We start from the raw sequence: 9,871 nt of genomic DNA on the forward strand, positions 1-9,871 counted from the left end.
CATTTGGGAGATTTGGGGACAGTGGGGACATCGGGGACATTTGGGAACATTTTGGGGACGTTTGGGGACAATTTGGGGACACTGGGGACATTTGGGGACATTGGGGACATTTGGGACATTTGGGGAGAATTTGGGGACATTTGGTGACGTTGGGGACATCGGGGACAATTTGGGAGATTTGGGGACATTGGGGGATTGGGGCCGTTGGGGACATTTGGGGCATTTTGGGGATGCTTGGTGTCAATTTTGGGGACATTGAGGACATTGGGACATTTTGGGGACATTGGGGACATTTGGGGGATTGGGGGCGTTGGGGACATTGGGGGACATTTTTGGAACAATTTGGGGTCAATTTGGGGACATTTTGGGGACATTGGGGATACTGGGGACATTTGGGGACAATTTTGGGACATTGGAGGGATTGGGGACATTTGGGGACATTGGGGACATTTGGGGAGATTTGGGAGATTTGGGGACATTTTGGGGACACCGGGGACATTGGGGACATTGGGAGTGTTGGGGACATTGGGGACACTTGGGGGATTTGGGGACATTGGAGGGTTTGGGGACATTTTGGGGACATTGAGGACATCGGGGACATTTGGGAACATTTTGGGGACGTTTGGGGACAATTTGGGGACATTTGGGACATCGGGGATGTTTGGGACACTGGGGGCACTGGGGACATTTGGGGACATTGGGGATGTTGGGGACATTGGGGACGTTTTGGGGAGAATTTGGGGACATTTGGGGACATCGGGGACAATTTGGGAGATTTGGGGACATTGGGGGATTGGGGCCGTTGGGGACATTTGGGGCATTTTGGGGATGTTTGGTGTCGATTTTGGGGACATTTTGGGGACATTGGGGACACTGGGGACATTGAGGACATTGGGGACATTTTGGGGACATTTGGGGACAGTGGGGACATTTTGGGAGATTTGGGGACATTGGGGACATGGGGGAGATTTGGGGGGATTGGGGGTGTTGGGGGACAGTGGGGACATTGGGGACAATTTGGGGACATTTTGGGGACATTGGGGAGATTTGGGGACATTGGGGGACATTGGGGACACAATGGGGATGTTTGGGGATATTTGGGACAATTTGGGGAATTTGGGGCATTGGGACATGGGGACAATTTGGGGACAATGGGGGGAGATTTGGGGACAATGGGGAATTGGGGGGATTTGGGGAATGCATGGGGAGGGGGACAGGGTCTTGGGGAGATTTGGGACAGACATTCGGTGACGTTGGGGACATTGGGGACATCAATGGGGATGTTTGGGGATATTTTTGGGACACTTTGGGGACATTTTGGGGGCATTGGGGACATTGGGGACAATTTGGGGACAATTTGGGGAGATTTGGGGACAATGGGGACATTGGGGGGATTTGGGGACATTTGTGACATTTGGGGAGGTTTGGGGACGATTTTGGGTCTTTGGGGACATTGGGGACATCGCGGACATTTGGTGACGTTGGGGACATTGGGGACACTTTGGGGATGTTTGGGGACATTTTTGGGACAATTTGGGGACATTCTGGGGAGGTTTGGGGACTTTGGGAACATCGGGGACATTTGGGGACATTGGGGACACTGGAGACAGTTTAGGGGAGATTTGGGGTCAGCTTGGGGACATTTTGGGGAGGTTTGGGACATTTTGGGGACATTTGGGGTGTTTGGGGTCAGTTTAATGGAGATTTGGGGACGTTTTGGGACATTTTTGGGGACATTTGGGGTCAATTTTGGGGTCACTTTTGGGGCAGTTTAGGGTGAATTTTGGGGCAGTTTTGGGTCTGTTTTGGGGTCATTTTGGGGGCATTTTTGGGGCAGTTTAGGGTGAATTTTGGGGCATTTTTGGGGTCACTTTTGGGCCAGTTTAGGGGCAGTTTTGGGGTAATTCTGGGGGCAGATTTGGGGTAATTTTGGGGTAATTTTGGGGGAAGTTTTGGGCATTTTTGGGGTCTCACCCATGCGTTCCTGGTACCCCCTGAGGGCTCAGTTTGGGGTCAATTTTGGGGCCACTTTTGGGGCAGTTTAGGGTGAATTTTGGGGCATTTTTGGGGCAGTTTTGGGGTCATTTTGGGGTCATTTTCGGGGTCATTTTTGGGTCATTTCTGGGCCAATTTTGGGGTCATTTTTGGGGCAGTTTGGGTCATTTTTGGGGTCATTTTTTGGGGTCTCACCCAGCCCTTCCTGGTACCCCTCAGGGCTCAGTTTGGGGTCATTTTGGGTCAGTTTAGGGTCTGTTTCGGGGTCATTTTTGGGGTAATTTTTGGGCCAGTTTTGGGGTCATTTTTGGGGCAGTTTAGGGGCACTTTTGGGGACAATTTTGGGACAGTTTTGGGGTAATTTTTGGGTCGGTTTTTGGGGCAGTTTTGGGGTAATTTCGGGGGCAGTTTGGGGTAATTTTGGGGGAAGTTTTGGGGTAATTTTTGGGCCAGTTTTGGGTGAATTTTGGGGCATTTTTGGGGTCATTTTTGGGGCAGTTTTGGGGTAATTTTGGGGGCAGTTTGGGGTAATTTTGGGGGCACTTTTGGGGTAATTTTTGGGGCAGTTTGGGGTGAATTTTGGGGTCATTTTTGGGGTCTCACCCATGCGTTCCTGGTACCCTCTGAGGATCTTGTTCCTGCGCAGCTGCCCCGGGCTCAGCGAGCGCCACTGGAGCTTCATCCGGAAATAATCGTCCCTGGCACCCCAAAACGGCCAAAAACCACCCAAAAATGGCTCTGGTACCCCGAAAACAGCCAAAAGGCTGACCCAAAAGGCAAAAGCCCAAAAATGGCTCTGGTACCCAAAAAATGGCTCTGGTACCCAAAAACAGCCAAAAAATGGCTCTGGTACCCAAAACCAGCCAAAAACAGCCCAAAACTGGCTCTGGTACCCGAAAACACCCCAAAAATGGCTCTGGCACCCCAAAAATGGCTCTGGTACCCAAACACACCCCAAAAATGGTTCTGGTACCCCCAAAACAGCCAAAAACCACCCCAGAAATGGCTCTGGTACCCCAAAAATGGCTCAGGTACCCAAAAACAGCCAAAAACACCCCAAAAATGGCTCTGGCACCCCAAAACGGCCAAAAACACCCAAAATGGCTCTAATACCCCAAAAACACCCCAAAAATGGCTCTGGCACCCCCAAACAGCCAAAAAATGGCTCTGGCACCCAAACACACCCCAGAAATGGCTCTGGTATCCCGAAAATGGCCAAAAAACACCCCAGAAATGGCTCTGGTACCCAAAAATGGCCAAAAACATCCCAAAACTGGCTCTGGTACCCCAAAAACACCCCAAAAATGGCTCTGGTACCCCCAAAAATGGCTCAAAAATGGCTCTGGTAGCCAAAAACACCCCAAAAATGGCTCTGGTACCCCAAAAAAATGGCCGAAAAAACACCCCAAAAATGGCTCTGGTACCCAAAAACGGCCAAAAATGGCTCTGGTACCCCAAAAACACCCCAAAAACGGCTCTGGTACCCCAAAACCAGCCAAAACCACCTCAAACACCCCAAACCCCCATTTAGACCCCCAAAACCCCCACCTGGACCCCCAAAAAGCCCGCCAAAACCACCCCAAAATGGCTCTGTACCCAAAAACCACCCAAAATTGCTCTGGTACCCCCAAAACACCCCAAAACCCGCTTTGATACCCCAAAACCAGCCAAAACCACCTCAAACACCCCAAACCCCCATTTGGACCCCCCCCCAAGAACAACCCCCAAAACCCACCCCAAGACACTCCCAAAACCCCCTTTGGACACCAAAACCAACCCCAAGCCCCATCTGGACACCCCAAAACCAGTCTTTGACACCCCAAACCCCCAAAAGCCCCATTTGGACACCCCCAAAACCAGATTTTGACACCCCGAAACTCCCCAAAACCCCATTTGGACACCCAAACACCCCAAAACCAACCCCAAAACCTCCCTTTGACACCCCAAAACCCCATTTGGACACCCCAAACCCACCCCAAACCCCCCATTATGACACCCAAAACCCCCCCAGACCCCCCAAAACCAGATTTTGACACCCCCAAACACCCCAAAGCCACCCAAACCCCCACCTGGACACCCCAAAACCTCCGTTTGACACCCCAGACACCCCAAAACCCCATTTGGACACCCCAAACCCACCCCAAACCCCCATTATGACACCCCGAACTCCCACCTGGACACCCCAAACCAGATTTTTGACACCCCAAACACCCCAAACCCCCATTTTGATACCCCAGAACCCCCACCTGGACCCCCCAAAACCCTCCCAAACCACCCCCCAAAAGCTCTCCCAAAACCCCATTTGGACACCCAAACCCACCCCAAACCCACCTGGACACCCCAAAACCCCATTTGGACACCCCAAAACCAGATTTTGACACCCCGAAACTCCCCCCAAAACCCCATTTGGACACCCAAGCACCCCAAAACCAACCCCAAACCCTCCCTTTGACACCCCAAAACCCCATTTGGACACCCCAAAATCCCCCAGACACCCCAAGCACCCCAAACCCCCCCAGGCACCCCAAAACCAACCCAAACCCTCCCTTTGACACCCCAAAATCCCCATTTTGACACCCAAACCCCCCAGACCCCCCAAAACCAGATTTTGACACCCCCAAACACCCCAAAACCACCCAAACCCCCACCTGGACACCCCAAAACCTCCGTTTGACACCCCAGACACCCCAAACCCCCATTTGGACACCCCAAACCCCCCAGACACCCCAAAACCTCCCTGAGCACCCCAAAACCCCATTTGGACACCCCAAACCCACCCCAAACCCCCATTATGACACCCCAAAACCCCCCTTTGACACCCCAAACCCCCACCCGGACACCCCAAACCAGATTTTTGACACCCCAAACACCCCAAAACCCCATTTGGACACCCAAACCCACCCCAAACCCACCTGGACACCCCAAAACCTCCCTTTGGCACCCCAAAGCCCCATTTGGACACCCCAAAACCCCAGACCCCCCAAACACCCCCAAACCCCCAATACCACATGTGGGCCACCTCCCCAAACACCCCAAAGCCACCCCAACTCCCACCTGGACACCCCAAAACCTCTGGGGTTCTGTCCCCCCCCCCGCAAACACCCCAAAGCAGGAAGGGGACACCCCAAACGCGCCCCAGACCCCCACACCCTCACGGGGTTTGGGCCCCCAGTCTGACATGCGGGGACATGGGGACATTTGGGGGCTTTGGGGTACTTTGGGGACATTTGGGGACATTTTGGGGACACTTGGGGACATTTGGAGCCCCAGCAGGAGGGCAGCCTGGGGACATTTGGGACTCGGGGCTCACACCCTGCACACGGGGTTTGGGCACATTTGGGGACATTTGGTTTGGGGACATTTGGGGGGATTTGGGATTTTTCTGGGGACATTTGGGGACATTTTGGGGGGATTTGGGATTTTTCTGGGGACATTTTGGGGACATTTGGGGACATTTGGGGACATTTGGGGACATTTGGGGACATTTGGGGACATTTTGGGGGGGTTTGGGGACATTTTGGGGGGATCTGGGATTTTTCCGGGGACATTTGGGGACATTTTAGGGGCATTTAGGGACAATTGGATTGGGGACATTTAGGGGGATTTGGGGACATTTAGAGGGATTTGGGGACATTTGAGAGGGATTTGGGGACTTTTGGGGATTTGGGATTTTGGGGGACATTTTGGGGGATTTGGGATTTTCTGGGGGACATTTGGGGACATTTGGGGGCTTTGGGGACATTTTGGGGACAGGTCAGGGAATTTGGGGACATTTGGGGACATTTTGGAGACATTTAGGGGGATTTGGGGACATTTGGGGACATTTTGGGGACATTTGGGATTTTTTTGGGGACATTTTGGGGCGATTTAGGGGACATTTGAGGGGGATTTGGGGACATTTTGGGGGACATTTTGGGATTTCTGGGGACATTGGGGGGGACATTTTGGGGAATTTGGGGAATTTGGGACTTTGGGGACATTTTGGGGCATTTGGGGACAATTTGGGGACATTTAGGGGTTTGGGGGACATTTGGGGGGGGGGTTTTGGGGACATTTTGGGGGGACAGTTCGGGGGTGGGACATTTGGGGACATTTGGGGGACTTTGGGGGGATTTGGGCACATTTGGGGACATTTTAGGGGGGATTTGGGGACATTTGGGGGGATTTGGGGAGCATTTTTGGGGAGTGTGGGTTTTTCTGGGGACATTTGGGGACATTTTAGGGGCATTTAGGGACATTTTGGGGACATTTGGGGGGATTTGGGGACATTTGAGAGGGATTTGGGGACTTTTGGGGGGATTTGGGGACATTTTGGGGGAATTTGGGGGTTTTGGGGACATTTTGGGGGGATTTGGGATTTTTCTGGGGACATTTGGGGACATTTTAGGGGCATTTAGGGACAATTTGGGGACAGTTCAGGGGATTTGGGGACATTTGGGGACATTTTGGAGACATTTAGGGGGAATTTGGGATTTTTTGGGGACATTTTGGGGCAATTTGGGGACAATTTGGGGACATTTAGGGGTGTTTGGGGACATTTAGGGGTGTTTGGGGACATTTTGGGGGGATTTGGGGACATTTTGGGGACATTTGGGGACATTTTGGGACATTTTACGGGGATTTGGGGACATTTAGGGACAATTTGGGGACATTTTGGGGACATTTGGGGGGAATTTAGGGACATTTGAGAGGGATTTGGGGACATTTTGGGGGGATTTGGGATTTTTCTGGAGACATTTGGGGACATTTTGGGGACATTTAGGGAGATTTTGGGGGGGATTTGGGAACATTTTGGGACATTTGAGGGGGGATTTAGGGGACATTTTGGGGACTGGTCAGGGGATTTGGGGACATTTTGGGGTGGTTTGGGGGCATTGATGGGGATTTGGGGACATTTTGGGATTTTTTGGGGACATTTGGGGACATTTTGGGGGGTTTGGGGACATTTTGGGACAATTGGGGGACTTTTCTAGGACATTTGGGATTTTTGGGGGAGATTTAGGGACATTTTAAGGGGTTTTGGGGACATTTGAGGGAAGATTTAGGGGATACTTGGCATTTTTTGGGGACATTTGAGGGAGATTTGGGGTTTCTGGGGGAGATTTGGGGACATTTGTGGCCATTTGGGGAGAGATTTGGGATTTTTTTGGGGTCAATTTTAGGTGCCCCACCCCTGGCCACGCCCACCCCTCTGACCACACCCACCCTCTGACCACGCCCCCCACCCGAGGCCCCGCCCCTCACCCCGCGGAAGATTCGCTCCCGCAGCTCCGCCGGGCTCAGGCCCCGCCCCCAATCGGCGCGAGCCAATGGGGGGCCCCGAACGGGAGAGGGGCGGGGCGCCAACGTCACCTGCAAAGGGGCGGGGCATGGCGAGCCACGCCCACATTAAACAACCCTAAAATCCCCAAATTCCCCCAAAATCCTCCAAATATCCCAAAATCCCCCCATAAATCTGCTCCAAATCCCCCCAAAATTCCCCCAAATCTCCAAAATTCCAGTTAAACCTCCCCAAAATTCCCCCAAAATCCAAAATAGCCCCCGAAATTCCCCCCAGATCCGCCCCCAAAACCTCCCAAACCCAAAAAATCCCCCCAAATCCTCCCAAAACCCAAAAAATCCCCCCAACCGCTGCCCCACCCCTCTAAACCCCGCCCCTTTGAGCCCCGCCCCTTTAAGCCCCACCCTCGAAGCCCCGCCCCACAAGACCCCCAAAATCCAAAAATTGCCCCCTTAAACCACGCCCCTCTAAGCCCCACCCCTTTGAACACGCCTCTTTAAGCCCCGCCCCTTTAAACCCCACCCTGTTAAGCCCCACCCATTTAAACCCCGCTTCTTTAAGCCCCACCCCTTAAACACCGCCCCTTTAAGCCCCGCCCCTTTAAGCCCCACCCCTTAAATACTGCCCCTTTAAGCCCCGCCCCTCCATGTCCAGCCCCTTTAAGCCCCGCCCCTTTAAGCCCCACTCCTTTAAACTCCGCCCCTTTAAGCCCCATCCCGTTAAGCCCCACCTCTTTAGGCCCCGCCCCTTTAAGCCCCACCATTTTAAGCCCCGCCCCATTAAGCACCGCCCCTCCAGGTCCAGCCTCTTTAAGCCCCACTCCTTTAAACTCCGCCCCTTTAAGCCCCATCCCATTAAGCCCCACCTCTTTAAGCCCCGCCCCTTTAAGCCCCACCATTTTAAGCCCCGCCCCGTTAGGCCCCGCCCCTCCAGGTCCAGCCCCTTTCAGCCCCACTCCATTCAAACCCCGCCCCTTTAAGCCCCACCCCGTTAAGTCCCGCCCCATTAAGCCCCACCTCTTTAAGCCCCGCCCCTTTGAGCCCCACCCCTTTAAACACCGCCCCTTTAAGCCCCACCCCTCCAGGTCCAGCCCTATTAAGCCCCACCCCCTTAAACATCACCCCCTTAAGCCCCACCCAGTTAAGCCCTGCCCCTCCAGGTCCAGCCCCATTAAGCCCCACCTCTTTAAGCCCCGCCTCTTTGAGCCCCACTCCATTCAAACCCCGCCCCTTTAAGCCCCTCCCCATTAAGTCCCGCCCATTAAGCCCCACCTCTTTAAGCCCCGCCCTTTGAGTCCCACCCCTTTAAACACCGCCCCTTTAGGCCCCGCCCCTTCAAGCCACACCCCATTAACCCCGCCCCTTTAAGCCCCACTCCCGTTAAGCCCCGCCCCTTTAAGCCCCACCCCTCCAGGCCCCGCCCCCAGAGCCCCACCCCATTCAAGCCCCGCCCCATTAAGCCCCGCCCATCCAAGCCCACACCTTTAAGCCCCACCCCGCCAAGCCCCGCCCCTCCAAGCCCCGCCCTCCCCCAGGCCCCGCCCACTCACGCAGCTCAGCAGCTCGAACGGGGGCTCGGGCTCCGGCCCCTCCCCCCCCCGGGGCCCCCCCAGGAGGCGGCCGAGCCCCCCCAGGCCCGGAGCCTGCAGGAGGCGCTGGGGGAGGGGAAAGGGACCCCAAAATCAGCCAAATTCACCCCAAATACACCCCAAAATTATCCCAAAATTATCCCAAAATGAACCCCAAAATTCACCCCAAAATTACCTCAAAATTTACCTCAAAATTATGCCAAAATTCACCCCAAATTCACCCCAAATTCACCCCAAATTCACCCCAAATTCACCCCGAGCCCCCCCAGGCCCGGAGCCTGCAGGAGGCGCTGGGGGAAGGGAAACGCACCAAAATTACCCCAAAATCACCCCAAATTCACCCCAAATTCACCCCAAATTCACCCCAAAATTATCCCAAAATTACCTCAAAATTTACCACAAATTACGGCAAAATTCACCCCAAAATCAGCCAAATTCACCCCAAAATTACCCCAAATTCACCCCAAAATTACCCCAAAATGAACCCCAAAATTACCCCGAAATTATCCCAGAATTATCACCAAAATTACCCCAAAATTATCCCAAATTCACCCCAAAATTACCCCAAAATCACCCCAAATTCACCCCGAGCCCCCCCAGGCCCGGAGCCTGCAGGAGGCGCTGGGGGAGGGGAAAGGCACCAAAATTACCCCAAATTCACCCCAAATTCACCCCAAAATCACCCCAAATTCACCCCAAAATTACCCCAAATTCACCCCAAAATTTACCCCAAAATTATCCCAAAATCACCCCAAAAATTACCCCAAAATTACCCCAAATTCACCCCAAAATTACCCCAAATTCACCCCAAAATTGCCCCAAAATCACCCCAAAATTATCCCCAAAATTACCCCAAATTCACCCCAAAATTATCCCAAATTCACCCCAAATTCACCCCAAAATTGCCCCAAAATTCACCCCAAAATTTCCCCCCAAAATCACCCCAAAATTACCCCAAATTCACCCCAAATTCACCCCGAGCCCCCCAGGCCCGGAGCCTGCAGGAG

At 53.4% G+C, this 9,871-nt stretch overlaps 1 long non-coding RNA gene across 1 annotated transcript; it reads right to left on the reverse strand.

The window, feature by feature from the left end:
* Window positions 1-5,275: 5,275 nt before the first annotated feature.
* LOC115915941 lies at window positions 5,276-8,898 on the reverse strand. The gene is made up of 3 exons (XR_004061553.1): window positions 8,826-8,898; window positions 7,240-7,347; window positions 5,276-5,308 (listed from the first exon to the last, which is right to left on the reverse strand). It is a non-coding gene; the product is annotated as an uncharacterized LOC115915941 (long non-coding RNA).
* Between the last annotated feature and the right edge of the window lie 973 nt (window positions 8,899-9,871).

Source organism: Camarhynchus parvulus, unplaced genomic scaffold (assembly GCF_901933205.1).
Source record: "Camarhynchus parvulus unplaced genomic scaffold, STF_HiC, whole genome shotgun sequence".
Taxonomy (NCBI): domain Eukaryota; kingdom Metazoa; phylum Chordata; class Aves; order Passeriformes; family Thraupidae; genus Camarhynchus; species Camarhynchus parvulus.